Source organism: Chamaea fasciata, unplaced genomic scaffold, assembly GCF_029207755.1.
Source record: "Chamaea fasciata isolate MVZ Bird 193981 ecotype frontalis unplaced genomic scaffold, bChaFas1.0.hap1 SCAF_7, whole genome shotgun sequence".
Classification (NCBI taxonomy): Eukaryota; Metazoa; Chordata; class Aves; order Passeriformes; family Sylviidae; genus Chamaea; species Chamaea fasciata.
In genome coordinates this window covers 16,238,357-16,265,866 of record NW_027094092.1, presented here as the reverse complement: position 1 = coordinate 16,265,866, position 27,510 = coordinate 16,238,357, and the positions used below count along the sequence as shown (strand labels likewise).

Genomic DNA, 27,510 nt, shown 5'->3' with positions numbered 1-27,510 from the left:
AAAATAAAATTCTTATTCCAGAATTTCAACTTAGACACCAGTGAATTTAGATACATTTTGAGTGTTTAAAGCTTGCTGTTTGAGGTCACAAAGTTGCTAGTTTGCATTCTTGAGCCAGGAGAATTAATGTTGAAGTCAACCATTAAACGCACACGAATTTTTTATCCCCATCGTTTGGGCAAAAGAGACCCTGTACAGCAGATTGAGAAGGGTGACTCTCCTTACATGCTATTCTGTAACATCTACTATTCTTCTAATGTCTTGTTATTGTTGCTGTTATTTACTTCCTCATTTTGCTTGGATTTTTAGTGCAAGTTCATCTGATTTTGCTTGAAGCCACTAAGCTACAGTAATCAAAGCAGTCTTGCCTGCAGTGCTGTGAACAGGACGCAAGCAACAGCTACGCTAATTAGCATGCAATTTTCAAAGGTCAATTACCACATCATTAGCCAGGCCATTTACATCTCGGCAATGTGGAGCGTTCTCCAGCTTTAGACAGCGGGATGGGACAAAAACAGATTAAATTGCTTAGGGTCGAATAGTACAGTGAGTCGATGAGTAAGAACTTAAACTCCAGTGGCTTGAGTAGCTCATAATGGGCCATTTTCACACTATGTCTTCGTCCTGCTGACACCATCCTCTGTCAGATGCTTAAAGACACAGAGCAAGCCTATCTTACCAGGAAACGTTAACATCCGCTTACACCGAGTAAATCTCGTTTCTTTACTTTAACAAAACAAATAAACAAAGGACCAATTAGCAAAAGATGCCTGGCCGTATGTCCACAGTCACATAATTAAATAAAAGTAAAACCAAAGAATAATCAGTACCTGTAACCATCATGTCTAGAAGTAAAATAAAATAATAAAAAAACAACAACAAAAAAAAAACACAAAAAAATAAACAAAGACAAAAAACAACCAAAACCCCCCAAAAAGACACAGTACAGGTTGTCCTAAACTTGCTTCTACATCAATAAGCAAAATTTTAGAAAGTATATAGTCAGAGCAACGTTTTAAGCGACATGACTAGGGTAATAAATAAAGGGTGGTTTTTTTTTGTCCCCTGGATTTTAGATATTTAGTGCACATATGTACTATGGGTCCATACCCAAAAAGATGTACATTAATGTGATTATGGGCATGCAATGTCAACGAAGCCAAGTTTCAAAACCCAGCACACAGATTGTACAGGCACAGTTTCAGTGCAGGATATACAGGCATCTTTACAATGGCATTTGCCCTGCCAGCCCAGACAAGCAAGCCAGGCAAAGATTGCTGGGTTCAGCTCCAGGTGAGGAGAAAGGAAACCTCTAATAACTGGAATTCTTTCTGCCTCCAGCAGAGCTGGCATTTATTCCCCTCCCTATCCAGCTCTCTCCATATCTATAATTTGCAGCCATACTCATTCCATGATTGCATTTAACCTTTATATTAAACTCTCTTTCACATCAAACACCAGCACTGAACTCTTTTAGTTTTTCACGTGTCCATGTGACAATTAAAAAGGCTTATAAAGAAATGGTACAAGGCAAACTTGACGTTCCATGGCTTCTCCAGTTTTTACTTGCCTTTCACTCCAACCTGCAACCCTCATTTCTTTTCTCCAGATACTCCAAATATTAAGAAAAATCGTCATTGTGCTTTAAGTCCACACATCATCATTACAAATCAACTTGCACACAACCCCCCTTTCTTATTTAAAAATTTGGGATAGATCATAACTCACAAAAACACTCATAATTTTTCCTTCTGACAGCTAATTCAATGAAAAATTATAGTCCATTGATATATATCGCCAGGCTCTCCACATGCTAGAACAATAATGGATTATCTGCTTGTTTTAGAAACAAAAAAATCCCTCACTACATTGATAAAAAACAAGATAAAGCTCAGCTTGAAGCAGTGAAAGTTAGAAAGGGATATTATAACACTTCTGCTGTTAACCTTTAAAAATGCACCCATTTCAAGTTTAAGTGAAGAAAAGCCTTATTCTTCATAAGTGGTAAAAAACCCAAGGCTCTTCAGTTTTCTATGAGGCATTACCAGTTTTGGTCCTATACCAGACATAACAGTTCTTATAAAGCTTCACTGCAGGTGGTCAGCATTTTATTTAATTTTTGGTTTTTTATTAACGGCATTTCCTCATACACTGCAGTTCTGTAAGAATACATACATCAAATAATGATGATCATCACGGGAGATGCCTTATCTCTACATCTAAGATGCAAGTGCCAAATAAACTATTATGGAGGTACCTGCAAAATACACTAAATTCAGAATCCTTGTCTCACCCCTTTATTTTTTCTGCCCTTTCCAGTTTCCCCATCTCCTGAAAAGCAGTTGATATTTTGGACTCATGACCTGACATAGGAAACAGCACTGCAACACTTAATTATTTGCTAACACAGGTCACCATTTTTATTAACTTACTGACCAAAATAATTTCAAGTCCACATACTACAAGGTTTTTCCACTTACACACATTAGAATCAGGCTTATTGTCAAGGCCATCTTTTCACTCCTTTTCACTCCCAGCTCACATATTTTGGTGCAATCACAGAAACCCCAGTTAGTTCCCCTCTGTGGGACCAGCAGCTCTGCTATTGCAGAGACTCCATGACAACAGAGACAATTCATACTACAGGTCAGGCAGACAGTAATAATGTGCTATACAGAAAGCACGTGGATTGTGTGCTTGCATGAACATTTTCATATAAAATTCCACCTTTTACCTGCAGGAATTTTCTTAAAATTCCATTGCATTCCTCAAAAACTCTTTGGACAAATTTGACAAACCTCACAAAGGCACAGCAGCAAGTGCCTGAAGAGGAAAAGTGCCTGTACTAAGTTTTGACTAAGCATATTAGAAACAATTACGTGTCAATCTTTATACTGTGTTTTGTCCTTCTCTATAGACCGTGCCAATTTAAAAGGTCCTTTATTTTTCCTTGTGAAACAAAGGTGTAAACAAACTGCCATGAATTGGCAGGATTTTTTGTTGAATTTTTTTGCCTGACTCAAAATAACACTAAATCACTTGTGTGCTCTTTCCTCATATCCAGAGAAAGATCTGTCCTATCCAGGTTGTTGTACTGCACTATGCTACAGTTACACATATACCACAATCCAAGAAAGGTTATAACATCTCTAAAATTGCTGCAGAAGTGTCCAGCAGCAACCTAAAAAATCACAAATTTTAGAACAAGACGAGATACGCATAACAGAAAATACTGTCTTCCAGCAAAGAATCAGCAATGACCCATGCAAACACAGACAATCTACTGAAATTCCTTTTCTGGCAAGCTGCTGCTCTAAGGAAGGACTAATGACATTTGGGAAAAAGTTTGCAAATGAAAAGAACATGCCACACAGCTCTTAAACTCAGCAAAGAATCCAGTTTACCCCTATTCAATACTACGGGTTTTTTCTCCAAACAATCATTTGAAAAGTAATGAGCTGGCACAGAGATCATGCTATCCACTATTCTTTTTTTTTTTTTTTTTTTTTTTTATAATCAAGAACAAGATGCATTTAAACCTATAAATTGGTATTTCACTTCGCAATACTATGCAGCTCTACTCTGCTATGGAGTTGGAAATGCATCCTGCAGCTGGAGAACAACATAACCTAAGCACAGAAAGCCTGCACTCCCCCTAATTACAGATTCAAATGGTGGCTGTGTGTGCAGCCTCTGGAATAATTACAGTCCTTACTGGTACACTCTAAGGGATGATATATGGAGTAATTTAGAGGAAAACAAAAATAGGATAACCCTTCTGGCAGTAAAGATGTTGCTGTGGAAGGATCTACTTTTTCCATTATAAGAAGTTTATAATATTCATCTGGTTTTCAAATGTGGAGGTATTAATCAACATTTAAATTAGAATTTCTAGGGTAAGATTTGTCTAACAGGCTCTTATTTGCTGAACAAGTACTGTAAGGAACCTGAAAATTACTGTTACTGCATTGACATGATCCTCATTCCAAACCTACATCTTCTACTCTTGGGTCTCATGCTGTAATTGCCCCATTAACTTTCAATCAAATCATAAACTACCTGTGGTGATGTGACCAAGAAGGCTGCCAGCACATGTGCCTGATTAAACAGTTGCTCTGGAAACTTCCCCTCTTACCCAGAAAAGACTTTCAGTTACAGCTCAGTTCTAGCCAGCAGTAAGTGCTGACACTTGATGCATACCTCACTGCCAAAGTCACTAATAAGAAATGTATCACCACCCTCACATGGATATACAGTAAATATTTGATGATACGCTCATTTTTCAAAAGTGTTAAGTGAAGGAAAATTGCTCAGTTAAGCACAGAGCATAACTTTCTCTGGGCCTCCTAAGAGCATTCTCTAGAGGACAATGGCCCTGAAATGTCATGAAGAGATGTTTATTGTGTGCGTTGAAAAGCTTAGTAATAGGAAGAAGCTGCTTCCATGACCGCATTCTTTGAAACATCTTGAAAAATGAAAACTTACGTGATTTCCACTTAATACTCAGAGGCCAGCACAGAAAGCAAAAAACATTCACAGTTTTCTGCCTGGTTACCCTTAAAAACTGCAAAGCAGGTGATGCAAAGAATTCTCGCTCTAAGGTTTCTCTGGAGGTTTAAGCAACTCTCATAGGAAAGATGGGTAACATGATTAGCTGACATTTCCATTCTGAAAATACAAAGGCTCTGCCACCCTCATAACTCAGAAAGGAGTAACATTGTTCTCCAGTATTATAACACCCATTAAAACACACTAAAGGAATAAAATATCGTAGCTCACCGACTTTCCTACATGAGAAAAATGATTTGGGGGAACATCGTTCACTCATAACATCATCTCACCTGACTGCAACAGACCCCACCAAAAACCACGCTGAAGCAACACAGAGCTTCGTGACAGCATCAAGATCAAATTTCAGTGTGGCTGGCACCACTTTATCTTTCTATAAACCTGTCAGATTTCAAAGTCTCTAATATGCCAAGGGCTACAAATTTAAGTGAAGTGACCCTTTGTACAAGGGAAAGAGATGCAAATCACTCAGACGAACCCCGGCAACAAACAAGTAAGATGCCCTCAAGTATATAAAGCAGTAAATGGAAGGATATTCAGGGCTTGAAGGAAAGGCTGTGCACCTTCTAATGCAGCTCAGCAGCTCTCCTTATCTGCCCCTCACCCTTACCACCACCGTGACCCCCAGAGCAGCTCCCCTCCTCCAACCCTCCTAGTCTCAGACACTTCCTGTCTCCAGTGGCATTTATTTTCAGCCCTCAAGATTCCTTTCTATACGTTCCAGGAACCCTCTAGCCATCCTCTGTCCAGATGGCAGACTACAGATGAAGGGAACAGGGTCTTGGAGAGTCTTTTCTTGGCCTGCTTCTCGGCAGCCTGCTGGAACTCGGAGGCAGGCTGAGTCTTGCACAGACAAGGCTCTGTTGCGCTGCAAAAGCCCTTCAATCCCTCTCCACAGTTTTTCTCAATGCCCTCTTTGTCTTCAAACAAATTTGTCTTAAACCTTTTAACGGCCTCTGCTTTCCAGGGGCATACTTTACACAATCTACTCCCTACAAAGCTGCAGAAAGCCAATAAAAGGGCAAAGGAAAGGGGTCTGAACAGACAACCAGAGCCTCAGTTTTTACTACAAAGCAGATGCTACTTTGACAAGCAGATGCAGAAGGAAAAGGTAGATGATAGGTCCGAGTCCTGTTGAGCCCTGTCATCTGCAGGAGATTTTCTGAAATGTGACAGAAACACAAGGTTATTACTCACTTTCATTAAGGATCATCCCCCTACAATGAACTATTTTCAAACTCTGACTGTCCCAGATCACTAGTCCTTATCTCTGAGACAAGAGAACCAGATTATTCTGTACTCACAAAGACCAACAGTATCTCTCACCAACATTATACATTCATGTACAAGCTTCAGAGAATGATTGACATCCCTTGAGAAACTAAAAATTTTACCAAAATAATTTTTTTAAAGGATTTTAATCCTTTTTTTCTTTCCAACTGAAGCTTCACTGAACAACAGTTTCATAATTTTTAGTAAGATGTATTCATGACTGCTTTGACTCTATTCATATCAAAGGCTATGGCATTACTTGATTTATTTTATATATATATAATGAAACACTATTTCCAAGAGCCAAGAGAGTTTAAATCTGAAATAAAGCTGGATGCTTTAGAGTAGAATACATTTAGGCATAAACTATTCTAAAATCAAATGCAGTAAGCAAAGCCAGTTCCTCATTTAAAGACTGGAGCTGTCAGGAAGGCTCTAATGTAGCTCTTGGCTAGAAAGATTACTTTAGGAAATGAACTGCAAGAGAAAGAACGAAATGTAGAACTTCAGTAAAACCCAACAGGGCCAGGAAAGGAGAAGTTACAAAGTGCCACAGCACAAAAAATTTCCCAGTTTCAGATAGGATCTTAAAAACCCAGCACCTAAAATGAAAAGAACAGAACAGTGAAGTGGTGGCAAAATACATCTTTGTCTTTTGAAGGTCAAAACAAAAATGCATATCTTCCTTGGGGGACAAAAGCAACAGTATCTAGAGGCACTGCTGTGCCACTATCACACTGGCAACAGCATTTTTCAGTCTAATTCTTGTTCTTTAACTTTACCACTGATTTTGGAAGCTAGTTGACTATGTCCTTCTATTGCTTTCATCATTTGTCATAATACTGCTTTTGAGATGCTTCTTAAGTCTCATTTCGACCAGAAATAAAAAAAGACATAAAAAACCCCCTATCTTTAAGAAAATTCACCACTCCTTTATAGGACACCTTGAAAACAAAACCCTATAAATAAGCTGTACAAGTTACCCTGGCTAGGTTTTTATCTCATATACTATGTTTTTATTTTTCTTAGCATTTGTATATTAATAGAAAACAGTCTTTTTCAGAGACATGCATAAAAAAATTATAAACAATCTCAAAATAGTTCAAATCCTTTTCAGGTAACTCCTTTCATTTAAAGGGTGTTATCTATTTGCTAGTTAGGATAATATAATAACTGTATGATAATATCCACAGGTCCTCCCACAAACATTTAGGATTGTCTCATTGAGATTTATCTGCTCTTATGAAATATCCACTGTGTGATTTACAGTCATTTACTGCATAATAGGTGTAGCAGATGAACTGGTTTTAAGTTCCTGTTTTATCTCCTCCCTTCTTAAGTTCCTCAACAGATTAAAAAAGGTGCAGCTTCATCAGAAATTATTTGATTCAATATATACATCCACAAACAATGGTTGGCTACCACCTAATTACATCAACTTAAAATCTGACCTAGAAATTATGATACTTAGAACTGAAATCAGTTGCCAACCACCCACAAACCTTACCTAATATGACACAAAACACAGGTGGAATGGACCAGGTACTAAAATCATAGAAAATTAGGTCCATCAGCTGTAGAGTCAATGCAACATAACACAGCAAACTACTCCCATGATCCAAGGCTCCCATCCACTTGCCACGGGGAAGATGGATTCTCTTTATTGAAGTCAGGGTTTATTAAACAGACACTGGGACAAAAGCTGGACTTGTGAGGGTGGTTCACAGAGTGGAACAAAATCCAGCAAGTGCGGTGTCATATTTGGACTCTCATCTGAAGCCATGTCACCTGATGACACCTTTGGTGTGAGTTTTCATACCAACCTTTCCCTAGTTGACTCTCTAGTCAGCATGTGTCTAGAAAACTTTATGGGAGAGTAGGAGTGTGGAATTAAAAAAAAAAAAATCCTTCTAAACCACATACAATTAGTCCTGCTTTAAAGAAAACCCAGCAAAAACATACAGAATTTAAATACCCAGAGAAGGTCAAGGGAGCTAAGTGACTGAGGGAAATTAGAGAAGCCAGTGACTGCCTGGACACCTGGACAGACAGTCATCCACCAGGATACACCCACAGAGCAAATGAACAAATACAAATGAACCTTGTGATTAATGGAGATGACAACTGCTTTAGCTGTTAAATTCTACATGTTGGGGCTTTTAAAGTAGGATGAGAAGTGCATATGCCTGGTGCAGCAGCTACAGTTAAGCTAACAGCCCCAGGGGCAAGTAAATGGACAAATAATTTTGCACAGACTATTTTTGGCAAGATATTAGGAAATAAGAGGTTGCTGTCTTGGAAGCTAAGCATTACTTCCACATGCCTGTTTTCAATACTGTTTTTAAAGTTAAGATCAGTCTAGCATCTAATGTGCAATGATCATTCTCCTTGCATCTCAGCATCATGGAACTCAGCACAAAAAACTCCAGTAGACTGCAGGAAGAGCAGGAACAAAAGGCTAAAGTTCATATTGCTGATCTCTCAGTTTTATGAGCATCTAGGTCTACCTGTGTCATGAAAAGAATGCAAAATAATCATACAGAAAATGAGACATGAACCCTATGGACTAGTAAACTTGAAAAAAGGAGATGCTGAAGCCACAGGCTATTTTATTATAGCATCTTTCTTCCCAGTAATGATATTTTCCACTATCAACCTCTTTTTGTAAGCTGCAGAGGGATTTCTCACACTGATTATAAGCTAAATAAATGGCTACACAGCATTTCTTTCACATTCTATACTGAAAATAGGACTTACACTGAAAATGGACCATAAGGGAATCCAGCTAAATAGACACCAACTGCCTATGCCATTCTCCAAGGGTTAGGCTACACTTAGACCCTTTTCCACATGTATTCTCTGCCTTAGCTTGCTATTTTAATGGCTTCATACCCAAGTTGTTTTTTTTTTAAATAAAGCAACTCTGATCTTTTGGCTAATAAGTGCTAAGAAAATCTTTGCTCTGAGACATCTGTATCCTGTTACCAACACAGGAATGCCTCTGAACTGTCAGCGTGGGGTGGTTTTGTCAATCGAGCCTGTGTAATATATATAAAAATGAGGTGTTTACCCTTAGTAAATATACCCTCAATATCCTTGGCTTTATTAACTTAATTCACCCTGGCACTCCCTGTCAAAATCACCATTTATTTGAATGGGTAATGAGTGATCCTTTATCCAACTCCATAGACAGCCACTGGCATTTAGAACTGACTGCTATGGAATCCCTCATTGTTACAAAACTATGGATTATGCAAAAGCTTGCATCTACAGTATTTTTAAGTGATTGATACTGCTATGGTTTTCAGAACAGAAAGGTATTTTCTGCTATTGCTGACAAAGAGAATGGGTGGAGTACTTAGGATCCTTGGAAACCAGACAAACTACACTGGCAGAAGCACCAGGAGAGAACGGCAAGAATTCCCACCCATGCAACATGTCAAGTAACATCGGGGGGGGGGGGGGGGGGGGGGGAATCTCCATGATTTCAAGCTCACTCCACCACCCTACTCATATTTCTTCATCTTTTTGCAAGTCAAATGTCTAATGTTGCGGCTCAGAAATTTAACCTAACTTTATATTACAGAGAAGTGCTCTTCAAACTGCCAAAACACTCCCCACATCTTCCCTACCAACAGCTATATCTACTCAGCCAGTATCAAACTCATACTTGAATATAATAAATGAAAAGGATACCTGGGGAAGAAAAAAAAAAAAAAAAAAAAAGTGGAACCCAGAGAAAAATAAAATTTAGACAGTTTTTAGTGTGTCAAGACTGTGAGAGCATCTGAGGAATACTCAAGCTTAAAAATTTGGCTCTGCCACAGATCCAGCAAGAAGCAGAAGCATTATAGACTGGCTCAGCCACCAGTCTGCATGAAGTCTACAAATCAGGTGCACTCAGTCTGTCCAGAGAAGCTCTTAACTCATTGTAATTTGGCATAAAGCACACCTGCCTTTTCGTGCATTTGCCATATGCTATTTTCTGTGTCTAAAACTGGAGAGAACCATCAGATGGGGCTGTAGGAACGTTAGAAAGAGAGAAAGTGGATTCCTAATAGGCTGTCTCTGTACCGAATTTGTACCAGTCCTACCTCCTAACCTAGGGAGACTCCTGAAACACAGATTAGAAAATCACAGCAAATTTCTCATCTTGTGCAGATACCACGTGGAAAGCAGGAAAGAAACAATATGATTTAAATTGAGAAAAAAACTTTCACAACTTCAGCTGTCACTCAAGTCAAGCACAGAGTGACAAGATAGATTCTGCAGAAAGTACGAGATAAGTCTCTTGGTGTAAACACGTGAAGGGCAACCATAGGAGTTTACTGAAGAAAGGTAGGAGGGAAACAGCACTTGTAATGAGAGTTCAGTAAACTTCTCCTATCCTCAAGTTTTGTTTCATGCAAAGAGATGAGGGAAAAATAGATTACTAACATTTATTATCATCAGGAAAGGCTAGCTTGAAGTAGAAAAGTCCGACAGGAAAGACACTTGGGGTTTTGGGTTTTTCCCTCTCTGCTGCTACCCCCTCCAACCAGTCCTCCTTTCCCTTCTTCAGCAAAACTCCTTCCCAGCTTCTGTATGCACAGTACCAGCTCATGTCCACACATGTCTGTGCTAGTTAATGTATAAAATTGCCTTACCAGCAGCAGCGCAGAGAGCAGATGATGAATTCCATTCCAACAAAATCAACAGCAGGGGATTTCCAACACGATGGCAATAGAGTAAAACACAGTTCAGATACTCAAGAGAAACATGGGAAGCTCAAGATAACTGATTACTGAAACACAGCCTGAAATACCAGTAGCACTTTTCCCGAATTCAGCAAGATGCAACTTCTGGCAGGCAGAGTGAAAAACAGAAAAAGGTGCTCTTCTAGAGAACAGGCATACATAGCTCATTCTTGAGAAGACAGCTGCACAAAAGAAAGAAATAGGCTTTCTGCCTTTTTTTAATCTATCAGAATATGTTATCTATAGTTTCCTCCTCTTCTTTTAGGGTAGGACTGTTTAAAATAAAAAAAAAGCCTCCTCCCAACAAATGAAGAGTTAGCAACTATTTTGATAATGCTTTTCTCTATCTAGTTCTGCCTACCTTTCAAGTCAGTTTGGAAGCAAAGAAACAGTAATACCAAAACAATAAATAAGTAATGAGAACTATTTTTCCAATCCTTCCTTTTCTCTTTCACAACATTAATTCCAGTGACTCAGACATATTACAGTCCAAAATATCTGTTGAGTCTGTTGCTTTTTCTAAAACTTTACTCTCTTTCTTGAAAAACGTTGAAAGAGTTGGTTTATACCTATTTTGTAAGATTTCACAAACTCCATTCATCTTTCTGCTCATTAGACATAAGGAAAAAATTCCCAACCACAGAGCCTTAAAGCTCCACCTTGTGGAAGATGCCTAGAATATTCCAGTAGGCTTCAGGGAGAAAAGGACTTCAAACCAAGCTTAAAATTAATGGGACGTGCTTGACATTGACATTTTTCAACAATCACACAGTAAGATAACCTCTTAAATGGATTCTGCACCAGCAGAAAAACAAGCAGTGGGGGACTACCAATAAAACCAAAATAAATGGCTGTAACTTGAGTCCTGTGTCCAGTTTTGAGGCCCTCACTGCAAGAAAGACACTGAGGTGCTGGGGCACGTCCAGAGAAGGCAACAGAGCTGGGGAAGGTTCTGAAGCACAAGTCTGATGAAGAGCAGCGCAGAGAGCTGGAGTGGTTTAGCCTGCAGAAAAGGAGGCTCAGGGGTGACCTTATTGCTCTCTGCAACTACCTGAAAGGACCCTGTAGCAAGGTGGGGGTTGGTCCCTTTTCCCAGGAAACAAGTGATAAGGCTAGTGGAAACAGCCTCAGGCTGTGCCAGGAGAGGTTCAGGTTGCACATCAGGAAGAAATTCTTCACTGAAAGGGTGGTTAAGCATTGGAATGGGTTGCTCAAGCAAGTGGTGGAAGTGGTAGGAATCACCACATCCTTAGGGCTGTTCAAGAAATAACTGGACATGGTGCTGCGGTTTAGTTGGTAGGGTGGTGTTTGGTCTAAGGTGGACTCAATGATCTTGGACTCTCTTCCAACCTGAATGATTCTGTGAGAAGCTGGTTTTATTTTGTGGCAATGCAATAATCATCCTGCACTGAACCAGCTGATAGCATCAGCAACAGTCCAGAGCACATCTTGCTATCACCTTGTTTGCTGGTTCCTGTGCATTGGACTTAGTGTCTTTTCAAGTTGGGAAACAGGGAATCAAAGATTGGTTCACCTGGACAAGGAGCTGACAACCAAAGAATACACCAACCCTGCCAGCAGGAATGAATAAATGGCTAACAGAACTTACCTTGCAATACTTGCATTGACTGTCATTTTACACAGGTGTTCCAAAATCTATTCAGTCCCCCTCCAGCCACCTATTACTAACTCACTCAGCTGAAAGCCTCTGCTGAGACCCGCTTGGCACATCCACGTCCTGCTGCTTGCCATTGTGCAGCCCTGGGACATTAAAGCACAGAGAGCCGGTACTGCCCTCTGCTGAAAGAGCCTGCACGGGAAAACTACCAACTTTTAGTCGATTTTTCCTGCGTCATATATGGACCTTGTTTTTCCTTCTTCCTTGCAAGCCTTTACAATATTCCAGGGTTCTGTTTTACCGTGGGTTTTTTCCTGCTGCTTCTTCCCCAGGAGGGCTACAAAGACGTCCAAGAGGTTTCTAAGTTTACAGACTGTAACACCAGCACACACAAGCTCCAGAAATCAGAGCGGCTGCACCTAAGCACTGCAGACACAGCTCATGGTTTTAGCAATGTAAGTACAAACAGATAAAAACATTAAAAAGAACAGAAACTGAGGCCTTCAAAACCACCCCTATAAAAATTTAATTTTTTCCTTTGTCATCTGCAGTACAGCAGTCATACAAGAGTGTCATGAGATGTTCTTTGGTGCAGTAAACCCAAGATATTTAAAGAACATCTATCCACATTCATTTAAAATTACCATAATTAGTAGCTAATTATTAACAGTAATCACATTACTTTCTCTGATACGAACTTTGCAATGTTTTTATTTTTGATCAGTTGCTCCACTTTGAGATTTAGACACTCAGAACAATCTGAAATTCTGAATACCTTAAGGACTGAAATACTGTACCAAATCTGAAAGTGCAGTGCTTTTAGCAACAAAATAACATCTGACTGAGGTATACCTTTGCTTGGAACACAAAGGAGTACGAAGTCTGATATGCTTGACTGCAGGGTCCCTGAACATACAGAGAAAAATTAAGCATGCCACTGAAAAGAGAGGGAAGCGCATCCCTGAAGCTCAGCAGAGAGCACGGAGCTCCTCCCGGAGCTGCAGAGGGAGCCCGCTGCCCGCAGGTCCCCAGCTCCGGAAAGGCGGGGACCGTCCTGTCACTCACCGCAATCCACAGGCTGGGCTCGGTTTCATTTCTCAGCAATGATCATATCGGAAAAAAATAACGAGTGATTACTCAGCAGCCAAGGAGAAGTGGGTCTGACGTGTTGCTGCACGGTGCCCTTTGAATTGGCATGTTAAAAGAGGTGCTTGTTTTAAATTACACTCAATATTTTATTCTTCCTGTTCTCTAAGCTATACAAACTCCAACTCCAAATGACCTTTCACTTCACACAGGGCTTCTGTGGAGGACATCCTTGCTTGTTCAGTTAACATCGTGGTTGCCCCCTTTACTAAGAAAAAAACCCCAAAACCAAAGAAAACCTTCAACCTCTTATTGCAAGAAAAATGTCTGCAAGTCTCCTTCATAGTCTTTATAGTCCTTATAGACTATAGACTTCATAGTCCTTATAATTTTCACTGTTGATGGCTGATACCAAAAAGAGCCCAGACACAGCAGACCAAAACATTGTTTATTAACAGATTTGAAAACCAACAGAAGAGATTAAATATACCCCAGCCCATAACCAGAAACAATGTACTCCACCTTTGCATACTGTAGTCTTTTGGATGAAACTATCAAGTCTTTATTTAAAAATGAAAAAACCCCTCACTTATTTAGTTTTTCTTCCAAAATGCGGAAGTGTCTTTTAAATTTTGTATAGTTCATGAACAGGACCAAAATCGCTGATAATAAAAACACTATGTATGGATGGGAGGCCGAAAGCCCCCTTGTGTATTAACAATGACAAAGACTTTTTAAAAATGACATTCCACAGCAATCGTACCAATAGAACCTGTCATCACTGGCATGTGAAAGCCCCTTGTTTAAATTTAGCTTTTATTATTACTCTTAATGAAATTAGAGCTAAAAAGGTCTAAAAATGACACTTGATACACAGAAGTTTCAAAGCCTCACTCTGAACCCTGTATGAGCCTATCAAAAAGGAAACTCATGTTGAACTATCATTTTTTTACCCAATAATCTCCTTTTGACCCTCTACCTTGCTTCAGCTACGCTTGTGTGCACATATTGGATGCAGTGGTTTTGGATTAGTTTATTCCGAGCACTAACCACTGCATTCAAGAGGGGACAGACCCAGTTTAACTTACGTAACCTCATTACCAGATGACTGAAGGAGCACAGTGAAACTGAGAAAAGAAGCGCCTTTTGTAAATCGGTCGCGGGTTTGGGTTTTTCGCAGAAAGATGATATATACACCTTAAAAAAGGGGCGCAACCAAATTGTTCCTCAAACAACAGAAGCAGTAACACGTCTAGCCTACTCCAAGCCAGTCTTGTTGAGATAAAACTGTATCATGTTTCTGGCAATTTCTTCCTTAGAAATCAAGAGCATACAGCAAGATTATCTCTTGGAAAGCCCCAAGTACTGCCACATGCTTTGTCACTACAGCACTCTCTATCTTCCTGCTTGGCAGCCTCATCCTGCATTATCACTCTCTTATTCAGCTGCCATACAGCTCAGTTGTTTGGTGGGGTTACTGTGACTGCTGAACCACTTAGTCTGCAAGCATACAAAGAGCATCCATAGCATCAAAGGGCCTGCAGAAACTGACAATTTTTTTTTTTTAATCCACAATGTCATTTAGATTTATCAGCCTACAGAATAAAAATTCATTAAATCCCAAAGATCCCTTCAATAAACCACAGGAGAGACCTGTCTGTCCACAGAAACACACCTTCTCCATCATTAATAATTAAACCAGCAAAACTTCATAAATGTAAGGCTGGACTCAGGCTGCCCAGCTATACTGAGAACTACATGCAAAAGGTATAATTACAGGAAGAGTGTTCCAGGCAGAGTATGAGAACTGGGCAGAAAGCTCATAACCATGAGAAATTCATGCCTGTTTCATCTTACAATAATAAAATGAGACATGTTTATTCATCGCCACCTTTCACAGAAATTACAACCCACAGAGACTGAGGACATGGAACAAAATGCATCAATTTGCCATAATAATGCACTCTGACAGCAATACACATACCGTGACCTTTAATCCATGTTGGTCTCTTCTGGCACATTTAAAAGGGAAGTTAGAAGCATGGACTGCAATGACAGGTTACATGAACATCATTGACAAGTCTCTCTATGTCTTGCCTTATTTTCATGTATTTAATAACCAAAGACATCAAATAATTCTGTTGCCACTATCCTGACTGAGATTTAATGCAAAGTGCAGTTATGCTTATGGTATCCACAGCTCTCAACTATAATAAAGGAAGAAATTCCAGCAAAGGAGGTTATTAAGCAGTTAAGAATTGTGAATCCTTATTTGTAGTACTGTGACAAAACTTGACCACTAGAATTTAAAATAACCAATCAGAGCAAACTTTCTAAATAAAAGGATCTAGATTAAATAAAATACTCATTTCATTGGAAACTAATATCCATGCAATACACAGAAATGATAATAAGAGTAATGGAAATTATTTCTCAATTTATTGATATATGAATGTACAGAGAAAAAACATTTTTCTCCTTAATTAGCACGCTCCCTCTATCTGACCTTTGAGATCTTTTTTATGAAGCCTGAGAAGACTGACATATTCTGGAATGTTGTCCCTGCCCAATGCGAGAGGAGATTTGTAACACTGGCAGTTGAATAGGCAGGCCAGTCTGTGGTTGGTCCTTTCACATCTCCATAGGTAAAATAACTGAAGGCAGCTGAAGAAGAACTGACAGAACACTCAGTTTCCTCTTAAAGAACAGGAAATCCATGTTTTGGTTCTCTGAGTAAAACTGTTCACAAAGATGTCAACACACAAAGGTAAACATATGCGGCCTGCAATGATATGAAAATCTCAATATTCAGCCGTTTATGCATTTGGAAAACTTAGATATTCTTCTGAATGTACGTTTGTATTTATTTCCTGCATTACGTATGTAGGGAAGCAGCTGGACTCTGGAAATTGAGCATCTCTCTGCCGCTTTTCATCCTAATGTTACATAATGGACCAGCTTTTATAGTGTGACTGCCACCCTTGTCTCCAATGTCTGCTTTACAGAGTTCTCTGGTTTTTTTCTACAGTAACTTACACCACAAGATCAGTATCTCATCATAAAATCTTTCATGTCTAGCTAACTGGCAATGTCAGCATTATACCCTTAACAGAAATGACCTAAACCATCTTATTCTGCATTGAAAGTAGAGGACTCCTCAATTATCTTCAAATTTGCGACTTTAAACATACTGCAGTTATCAAAGGCAAACACACACCCTTTGGGTTGCTGGGAAACAGGACTTTTCTAGTTTGCCTGGTTTAATACAGGACATACACACCTGCAGTACAGCACAATGACAGGAAAATCAAGTTGATTTTCCCAAAGTATTATTTTCTCTGATAAAAAATTCCCAGATGCAACAAGCTATTTTTACCTATGGTTCCCTCCACCTCCCATAACTACAGTAAATTTGATTCTTTAAGTTATTTAACTTGAATGGTCATTATGATTTAAAAAAAAAAAAAAAAAAAAAAAAGAAAAAACAAACCAGAAAACACTCTCAGCCATCAAGGTTGAGCTAATTAAGTCTGGCATGTGTTACTCTCTCTGAAAAGTTCTCTCACTCACCAGCACAGCAAAATTTCTCATCTACAGATGTGGAAAAAGCACCTTCCAAAACATGCACTTTCCAAAGCACTTCTCCGGCTATGCAGAGGGTACAAAACTATACCCCCACAAAGGCAGAAGAGAAACAGGCCTCACTTCTCCTTACACCTTAAATAAACGTCTCACGTACTGGCCTCGAAATCACCCTTCAACCCTACAGTAAAGTTCATCAAAGTCCCAGACCTTAAAAAAAGAAACCATACAAGCAAACTTACAAGCTGAAAAAGAAACTAACATTGTACATTGAATAAACAGAAAAACCACTAAAGCCACTGTAAAGATATTACAAAACAAAATATTGAACAGATAAATATGATTAACATTTTAATAGTCATCACCAAAAAGACAATAAATAAAATACATTCAGTAGCATTTCATCAATTTGCTTTATAAATCCATAGAGCAGGAGTTAAATCTAGAAATGAGGTAAAAGTAGTTTGGATGTTTCAGAAAAGAATTTAAGAAACTATCTTCCCTCCAGCACACCACATACATCCTGAGCTTTTTCCTAATAAAATTAATCATTTTCCCATTTAGAATTTCCCCCTTTCTTGCTTAGAGACCTGTAAGAGGGATATCACAATATTAAAGGCCTGCCATTACACTTTTCTTTCTCCCAGCTTACACAGACTACTTATATGCTAAGTAATTCGTTTACTGTGGAAATTTTTCCAGAAGGGGTGAATTGTATTTTAAGGACATACTCTAGCACCAACATATTTCGTGGGAAAGCAATTGACTTGAACTAAAATACAGAGACAAATAGCATACTCAGTGATTATTACTGCTGTTCTGACTTCCAGGTTAATAAAAATTTTACCACTCTGCATGCAGCACAAAGAGGAGGTGTATTAGTTCACATCTCAGGAGACTTAGCCCAGCCTAACTAACTTTTATCAATTGTGCAACACAGCTGCAATTCAGACAGCCCCTTGACACAGCCACAAAACCTAATGCAGGAAGTCCTCCACTTCCTCTCATTATCATTACACTTCCAGAATTATACTTGCAATAGAAGCAGCAGCATCCTTCTATGTATGAGCATGTATCTTCTCAATTTGTTTGAGGCTGCACAACATTCCTTTGGAAATTCCAAAGCACAACACCCTCCATCTTTTTCTCTGTGTGCCTGGGACACACAATATTCAACTCCCAAGGTCGTTATGAGGAATACCATTTATAACTTGCTAAGCTTAAGAAGCTACACAGTTCTGCATAGCCGTCAGTTTAGGACAGCCACTTAAACCCAGGGCAGCAGCTCGTAAAGGTCTTGGTTCTCTCACAGAAATCTCACAGCCTAATGAGAAACACCTCATACATTACGTGGCATTCTTACTTGACAGCAGAAACATGGCTTTAAATTTAAAAACTGAAGGGCAATTCATCTATTGTTCAGGAAGAGGTGAACGTGTATTTTAAATCCTTAATATTAGTGGTGGCATTCCTCTTAAAGAAACTCCTTAGTTGGAAATCACTTCTTTAGATAATGAAATCTTTCAAGTGATTTCCTTCTTAGGGACTGCAAAAACTGTTTGTGAAGATGCAGTAGTCCACAGCAGAGGGAAATCACCCTTGAAAACGTTCAGTCATGAATAATACATTTAAAACATGTATTACCTAATAGGCAAATGCATTACAGATTTAAAAGACGATAAATTAAATTGGAAGGTTTTTTAAATGAAAATCAGGGCACTGTGTTTTCTGGCGATGACTAAACACAAGTGACAAACTAGTTTTAAATATGAGGTTTGCTGTTATTGCCCTATTCTTAGACAAGCATGTCCCAGACCTCAGTGGAAAAATTATTAGTAAAAATTGTGTTCATAGTTATCATGTTACCACAGTAAAGAAACAATAAGAAACTCAAAGCCTGAGCAACAACGTAGATGGAAACCCAAGCTGAAGCCACAGGACCCAAGAGTGTCACATTTCCTTCCCTCTGACTCAGGCCTGGATATTCTAGGCAAAATAAACCCATCCAGGATGGTAAAGCATGCGTCTCTGACAAACCTGCTGGGTCACTTTTCCTTGAAAATGTGGTGTAAGGAGGAGGAGATCTATCTACCCTAAAAAGTAAAGTACTCAAAACAGTGTTTAGAGCTCTCTATTGTAAATGCTGCCAGAACTCATTCAACTTATTGTAGTGCCAGATGTATCTTAAATTTCTGGTAGTGTTTCACAGATAACTTAGAAACAAAATACAACAGTAACTCTATTGCCAGCTCTTGCTTACTTTTTAAAATGTATAAACAAGCCAACCTGAATTGAAATCATCGTGTTTCAAAACATCATTCTCACTACTGCTATCACTTATTTCATGGGGTACCATAGTAGTTATTTCTTATTATCCAATCAGTCAGAATATAAGCATTTTTGAAAGTGTGGCTTAGTAAAAATATGACTTTTTCTTTCCTGTTTCGGGGAAAATATTCCAGTTACAAAGTACAATTTTTCAGAAACCCACATAAAAACATCTGAATGGTACAGAAATTTCAAGTTTGTTTCTTCAAATGGTTTGCCATTAATTTTTCCTTTTAGCTGGAACCAAGAGTGCTTGAATTCTTCACTACTATACACAATACTCTTTCTGCAGAGTAGGCTATTACACAAGCAAAATTTTCACTGTTAGACTGAAGAGTACAAAATCTACACAGAATATACATTTTTAAACATTTTTGATGTGATTTGAAAGATTCTTTCTAGCACCTGAAAACTTGTTTTTCTGACTCCTGCTCTTTCTTCAGGCCTATGGCAGTGCTGCTACAGCAGTAAATTTATGTTACCAGCCATCCCTGAGGTACTGTGCTAGCAATCACTGCAGAACCTACACCCACAAGGTTTCTCCAAAATCAACAAGTGAGAGCAAAGCTCATGGAGATAACTCTCCATACTGACCAATGGAAAACAAACTGCAACCTATATACCCCAGTCTTACACTAGGGAGAGAAGACTCACTGAAATTCAACCACAACCTGGAGTTATTGGTGGCAAGCCATTCCCTGTATTCAAGGTGTACTACATTTTCTAGTAGCAGGGTCTGTGTGGATAAAAAAAAGACATCCTGAAGAAAGACCTAAACAAAAAAAAGTTCATTTGTCCCTTAGCCTGTATCATATTTACCAACGCTTTACTCCTATCAACAGCTTAACAAGATGCAGACTGAGTATCTCAAGGATATCACTATATGTGAGTCTTTAAAATATCAGCAGTTCTCAATAAGTTTCCTGAAAGTTACCATTTTAGGAATGGGAAGTGAAAGACAAAAGGGAGCTGGAGAGATGTGTCTGACGTCACCTGGCATGTTAATGGCCAAATTCAAAATAAAAATCCAGCTCTGTTGGAGTACTAAACAAGCTCTCTGTAGAGACAGCGAAAAAATCTGAAATCCAGTTAGTCACATCAAGAGCAGCTCCACTTGTTAAGCAAATCACTTCTTCTATGTTGACCAGCATTTCTTAGTAAATTCTCCGAGCAAATATTTATAACAATATGGACACAGCAAAATTCTCACCCTCACCCCCTCTGGAAATAAAAGGAGACTTAATTGTGAGGAGCGAGTTTAGAGGTATTTTATCATCCTCACCAGAAATGGTTTTTCAAGGACTCGGAGGGTGGAGAGCTAGATAACTTTTCACATTCTTGTCTGTGTGATAGGCCCATAGCACAAGCTCATCACAACCAAATGCAGACTTTGGAAACCTTTGGTGGAGTAAGTGCACAGATGTTCGTCCAAGCAACTCGGGCAAGAAAGATTCTGATTGATCATCAACAAGAAATTCTAAACAGAACTTAAAATTTGCTAGTTAATGGAACTCACAGTAGCGCCGTTATAAACCCTGCTGAAGGACACTGGCTACTGAAGAGACAGCTGTTCTCAACACAATACATAGTGTACTTTTAGGTTTTTCTCTTGAGCTTGACCAAGCAGGCCAAGGGATGCTGGGAACAGTGGAAAAAGCTACATGGCTTGTTAAAACAGGGATTGTTGTCCTTTTTACCTGGTTAATGTAATCCTTTCCCTCCAATTTTAGTTAGCAAGAAAGTGATATTTAAATAAGTGGCTCCAGGCAGTACATTTCTCTTAGAATTATCATCCACCATTGATTTGGTTTTGGTAATTGCCTTTGCACATTGTAGAACAACAGACATCATGAAATATAAAAAAATGATCAGAGTTTTTCAGACAGCACGTACCCACTTATCTGGTACTGCAAGTAAATTGTTTGTATCTGAAAGCAATGTTGAGCTGAGGGAAAAACATTTCAGAGTAAAGGGCAGGCCTAGCATAATCATAGCCAACAACAGCATGACACCTGCACCACTAAACCATGTTTATGGAGAAATGAAGAAACTGTCCAACAGTCTTGTGAAGGTTTGCAAAACATAATCAGTAGGAATTTAAGAGCTGCAGGTTTGAATTACAAACACCGGAAAACCAATGCACCAAATCTTACAATGAATGTACTGTGATTTTGGAGCTTTTTCATTTTCAGTGTGAAAATAATGCAGAAGTAACTACCATGCACTCACCTGCATAGAAAAACGCTCTGGTGCAACACAAAGTTTTTGAAGTTGTTCATGTTATGAATCTGAAACTTGGCTCAAACTCTGGTAGGGCAACAAAAGACACTCATCCAACAGCTGCTGGCTGTTTTCATCACAAGCAAATACCTCCAGTTTGCAGTTGTGTTCTTTCACAGCTGCACAATCCCCATGAATCCATACAGCAGGCCACAGCACAAACCTGCAAGGCCACAAATATTAAGAGTTTCACCTCTCCCTGTGCATTCCTGCATCGGGAGCATGCAGATGGTAAGTGCCTGCACACTGGGTGCTCCCCTGCTTCACAAAGCTTTTGATGGCTGATATCACTGGCCTTAAACACCCATTGGTCTCAGGTGAGACAATCTGGTTTGTGCTTTGTTATTCTAGGATATGGATTTGCATAGCATTCTTGAAATATTTTGCTGGAAACGGACTACTTAGACTTAGTTTTCTAAACAGTACTGTCCTCGCAGTCACTTGGTGGAAATCATACTCCAGTTTTTATACTTCCATCACTTGTGAGGTCACAATTTCTTATCAACCATCAGGAAGCACTGACTTACCAGCCTGCATTCCTCAGCGTAAAGACTACATTGTACAATTAGGTGAAGTAGTTTTCCATGTTTTTCCTAAAATTATTTCATCCCACAAACATGAACTATTCCATCTCAGATTTGAAAACAACATGTGACAGATTTTCCCCACTAGAAAGCTACAAAGCATCATTATCACATCCTTCAATTAAGGACAGGGTGTTCTACTTCCCTAACAGTGTCAGATTTTGCCTGATAAATAACTACAAAGCATCATTACTGCATCCTTTAGTTAAGGTTACAGGGGTTTGCTTCCTTAGTGGTGACTAACCAAACAATAGGTAAGCTACAGAAAAAAAAAAGCACCATTCCTCTCTCCTGCTACCTGCAGATTTGATTAATGGCAAGAAGCTGCTATTGTAATCAGTGCTACAGACCACAAACTGCAAGACAAGCTCAGATGAGTGCCTGGTCTTGCAAGAACCAGCACATTTCTTCTGTAGTCAGTCTTAATACATTAAATACTCAGATCCTAGTTCAGAATTTGAGAGTGCAAGTTTCTGCAAGAGTGCTACAAGGCTTATTCACTTTAATTTTATCAGGAGGCAATACTGACCACCACAACTATACACACACACACACACACATATATATATATAAACAAACCACTCTGGAAGCACAACTAGCAGTCCCTAATGCTCCTGAGCAATAGCACTGGCATTTGCAAGAGCAGAAGCATTTGTCACCATCCTTGAAAGCAGAAATCCAATATTTTGCTGAGAACCAGAAGATGCAACTACAGAAAAATTACTCTCTTCAGGTGATGCCTGTGCTCTGTTCAGATGGGATACTGAGCTTTTCTGAGTGGCAAGGTATCCAAAAAAGTGAAGATATTATCCTTAAGATAAATACCCCAGTAATGTTTGTCTGATGGAAGAATTCAACTTCTCCTAAGCAAAATGCTTGTGTAATTTTTGAAAGTACATAAAAACAGTTCTAATAGATGATGCACTGCTTTTTAAAGTTAGCTTCAGTTCCCATTAAATCACAAGTGGCATGGCTGAGAGCACAGTATTTTCTGCTCTGCTGGGGTGGCCAGGGTCCAGGCCATCTGCGTGGAATGCAAGGCAGGACATTCCACCCTTCCGCCAGCAAGTCCAGCTGTGCCAGCCGCTCCTGCAACCCGCCAAGGGGACAGGGAGGGATCTTCTTTTGTTTTCCTTATTTGTTTATTTGCTTTACTCTGGCAGCAGGCAAAGGGCTCTTCTCTTGCCAAGTTCATTACTATTGTAAAATGTTCCCAATTACACTGAGTAAAGCACTACAGTGAGGAGGGGAAAAAAACAACTTTAAAGTTTACAATTAAACTACAGAACTTTTTAAGGCTTGATTTTAGGAAACAGGTGGGAGCTGGATTTAGCATATCTCTCCCAAGTGCTCAAATCTACAGACATCACTCATTCAAAATATTTCTTTCAAATTTTTCAATGAAGTTTTTTGTTAAATTAAAGAAGCATGCCAGTTCTATCAGCCTCTTCATTTACTGCTCTTCTACAACCCTCTTCTAAACAACTTCCAAAACTTCAAAATTTTGTGTTTAGATCTGGGACTACTCAGCCATAGGTGATATAATAACTACCATTTTCCAAAATGATGATCACTTTGTTATTATCAACATGAAAAGGTATGACTATCTTTTAGGCCCCCATTAACTTCCTCCCTCATCCCATGAAGTTCTTGTCCCCCACTCATTCAGTACAGACACAAATTATTGGTGGAGTCTCAGAGTCTCCTCTAAAGATGACAGACTAATCAAGCAGCAATATTCCACTAGTGGTGTAACAGATTCAGGAAAATCAAATCATCGTTTTTCTCAGTGGCACCACAGCCAAATCAGCTTTTTTTTGTATGACTCTACCCTGAGGGAATGAAAAGTGCTACTTAAAAGCTTAAAAGACATCATTATGACCTCCAGTTTTATTACTCTGGACATCAAGTTGACTATCACAGCCATACAAGAACACGCACAGAACAAGATGTTTCTCATGTACAAGTCAGTTGTTTTGCATCTACTTTGCAATTCAAATCTTAAACGTATGCCTTTGAAGAGATTTTACTTACTGACTTGTCTCTTATGTCTAATTTTCAGTCCCAGAATTTATCTATCATTCTCCCACTTCTCAGATCAGGCAGTACTGTATCAAATAGGTCTAAGTTGCAAAAGACAGGGGACCTTCCTCTCCAAGAAAGAGGAATCCATTCCTGTGCAGTAACTAGTTCTCCAAGCACAGCAAGAGACAGTACAGAACTACACTCTGACATGCAGGAGCAAGACTGTCCCTTCCAAGATAAAGATAATCAAACAAAATACAGCACGTGTTTGAAAGGCATTATTCACAAGTCCCTTCTGCATAGTTGGAGAGCAAAGCATTTGCTTCATATATTAAAAATAGGTAGAAGACCTGATCATAGCAGTAACTATTGTATACTAGAAGAGTGCTGAACACCCCACAAAACCCCTCTGTTTCTCCAAATACATGAAGTTCCAGCAGCCAAGAATTAAATCCAGAGATCTTCTATTGTTCTTTCACTATGAAAAGAATTCAGAGTTACACTTTAATACAAAAGGAAGCAGTAAGATCAGCAAATCCTTACTGTCAACGCTTAATCCATACCTGCTTAGGAAAAAGGATGAGAGAGGCAGGAGAATAGGAAGAGCATTAAAAGCAAACACACATCCACCACTTCCTGAAGTTACACAGAAGGCACCAAAACTAACCAGGCTGCTGCAGGCCCTGTGCCTAGCTCATACCTGCCATGCAGCTCGTGCCCACAAAACACGCCAGACACGAGGGTTTCAAAGACTGAATGTTACCCTTTCGTGAGATGTCCCCACATTTCTCAGCAGGAAAGGAACAAGAAAATGGACTGCTGTCTAAATCTGTTTACCTAAAATAAGCCATCCTTACTTCAACACTCCCTCCCTACCCCGAGGGATTTAAGAAGCATGCACTGCCATGATCTGACAAGATCCAATAAACCGGACAGCCTCCCTCTCGCCTGCACAAGGACACAGCTGCTCTGATGCCTCTTCTAGGCCTTGTGTGTCCAAATGTCGCCTGTACCAGCTCAGACAGATCTTTATTTCAGTAGCAAGTGTTACACATTCCTCTAATCAAGGCTGCAGTTTGACCCACAGGCAGATAACCAAATCCTGAAGGCTTCTTCTCACACAAAAAGATCTTTAGAGCTTGTGCACTGTCCCTTTCCAGCTCCTCTCTCTCTTACAGTAGCTCCGCTAAAACTTGATACACTTCCCAAGCAAAACTGTCACCAGTTAATCTCTAAAAGCCACCAGCACTCTCCCCCTCCCCCCAAATGGATCCATCCACAGAACAAAACCAGCTGCTCCTGATAAACATACATGGCTGCATTTCACAATACACCGGGGACCTCTAAAGCACTGTGCCTGAGCACAGCATGCTTGGTCCTGTAACAAGTGTATTATTAAGACACTGCCCCTTGCATCCTGGAAGCACAAATATTCTTGGGAAAGTGTGCACAAAATCAGAAATTTTAAGCATGAACTGAGTCACAAGGAATGCACTCTGAATGGCACCTAGGTAGATTCAGGGTGAACAGAGTTAGTCATCTTCAGTGAGTCACACAAAACAGTACGATTTGAAAAGAAAGCAAAGTAAGAACACTCTGTTATAATTGACTTTAATAAAGAACTTCATGTCATTTCATAGTAAGTGCATATTTTTTTAAGTTACACGCTAGATTTTTACATATCAAAACATCTGGCTGAGCATGTGGCAATAGACAATATGTGATGCACATCCTACTTACTAACCTCTCTCTGGTGCCCTGGCCAACACAAGTTTGCCATCTGTGGCACTAAGAGAGGGAGCACATTTATTATTATTCTTCTATAATCACATATTCAATAAACAGGATTTCAGACCTAATAGCTGCACCCAGCAATGGGCAATGTGTTATACCTAAGTCAGTCCTTTACCAAAAGATTACATGTAACCATCCACAAAGGGAATCCACCTCTGCCCCCAGGATACACAGCATCCCAGAGTACCAAGTGTTATGTCAGCAGAAAAAAAAAAAAAAAAAAAAAAAAAAAGACAGGCACAACTTGGAGTTGAGCTTTTGCTGGCTGTTACCATAGAGGGTGACAGAACACAAAAGAAATTATACAGAATGACTCCAATTTGCATTCACTTTGCTGTGGCAAAGAAACTTGTGTATAAAAGAGCCAGTTTAATTTTAGCAGAAAATACGCTGATGTACAAACTATTACTTCAAACAATGATAATCAAGTTAGAAAGGATAAGTCTCTGTCAAAAACTACATCTATGGAAAATGTGCTAAAGCATCTGCTGAAGCCTATTAACCACATTAACATCCCCCACCACTCCAAAAAATGACACACATACATACAAACCATCACCACAAACCCTCATGAAATCTGCAGCAATTATGTAACAAAACCAGCAAGCTGACATGCAGCTTGCTTCTGCAACTGCCCTGGCCCTTCTAATCTTCTGCTTACCAACTTTGCCATCCTGACTGATTACACTCTGATACAAGATTTGAAGTTACTTTTCTCCCACCAACCAGAAGCATGTTCTGTCAGTGACATTTCTGGCTCCACATTTGTAGCAAATGTGAAGAACAACTTCATAGACATTGGAACAATTATTTCTCAGAGGATATATTACTTAACTGAAAATGGATTATTTTAGCCTGTTTCATAGAAAAAAGGTTTCATCTTGTCTAGCACATAACAAGTTTCCATAGCAGCTAATGACACAGTTCCACTAATACATCAAGCCAGCAAACTGTCACTACCACCATTACAATTGATCACACTCCCCTCTCTATCACTCCAATCTTCCCTCTGTGCCTCTCCCATGCAGTGGTACTTGTGCAGTTGTACAGTGAATTGGATCAGGAATTGATCCCAACTGAAATAAAATGCTCTTTTCTTTCCATTAGTTTTAAGCTGCATCACTAGTAGCAGGATCCAATTCCCAAGCACTCAAGCACTTGAGCTGGGAAAAGAGAGGAATAAATGGCTCCAACAGTGAGAAGAGGGCACTTCTCTCAGCAGTCCCTAAGTGCTCAGGGAGCTATGGCATAAATTGCAGTGTCTTTGTGTGGTAGCAAGAATTTCGTTATAAGGTACTGTGGTGCTTTTTATAAAGACCTGCTACTCCTTGTAAATCTATACCTAAAGTTCAGTTCCACAGAAAATCTTCAGGGTTGCCTGTACAGATTCTTTGCTTGCTGTTTCAGCTTCAGTTTCTTTCTCTTTTCTGGAGAGAAAATAAAGCATATGTATTAGAAAATTATGTAATGTGTAGTGAGCAGAAGATACCAGATGAGATATTTATGCCAAATCGGAAAACATAGTAAGTTCTACAGCTCTTTTTCACCTCTCTTCTCACCTTTTCCAGAAGAGAGGGTTTTAGAAACAGAGGAAGGATCACAGTAGAAGTGACTGGGCACAACTCCTGGTATAGCC

At 39.3% G+C, this 27,510-nt stretch overlaps 2 protein-coding genes across 2 annotated transcripts in view; one reads left to right on the top strand and one right to left on the bottom strand.

Annotated features, from left to right (window-relative positions):
- MOB2 (MOB kinase activator 2) overlaps positions 1-27,510 on the bottom strand; it is a 110,156-nt gene that overhangs the window by 64,351 nt on the left and 18,295 nt on the right. The window lies entirely within an intron of this gene.
- TNNI2 (troponin I2, fast skeletal type) overlaps positions 11,547-27,510 on the top strand; it is a 176,067-nt gene continuing 160,103 nt past the window's right edge. Inside the window, exon 1 of the mRNA XM_066187725.1 lies at positions 11,547-11,553. The gene's annotated coding sequence lies outside the window, so the exon portion shown is untranslated. The remainder of the gene's footprint in view (positions 11,554-27,510) is intronic.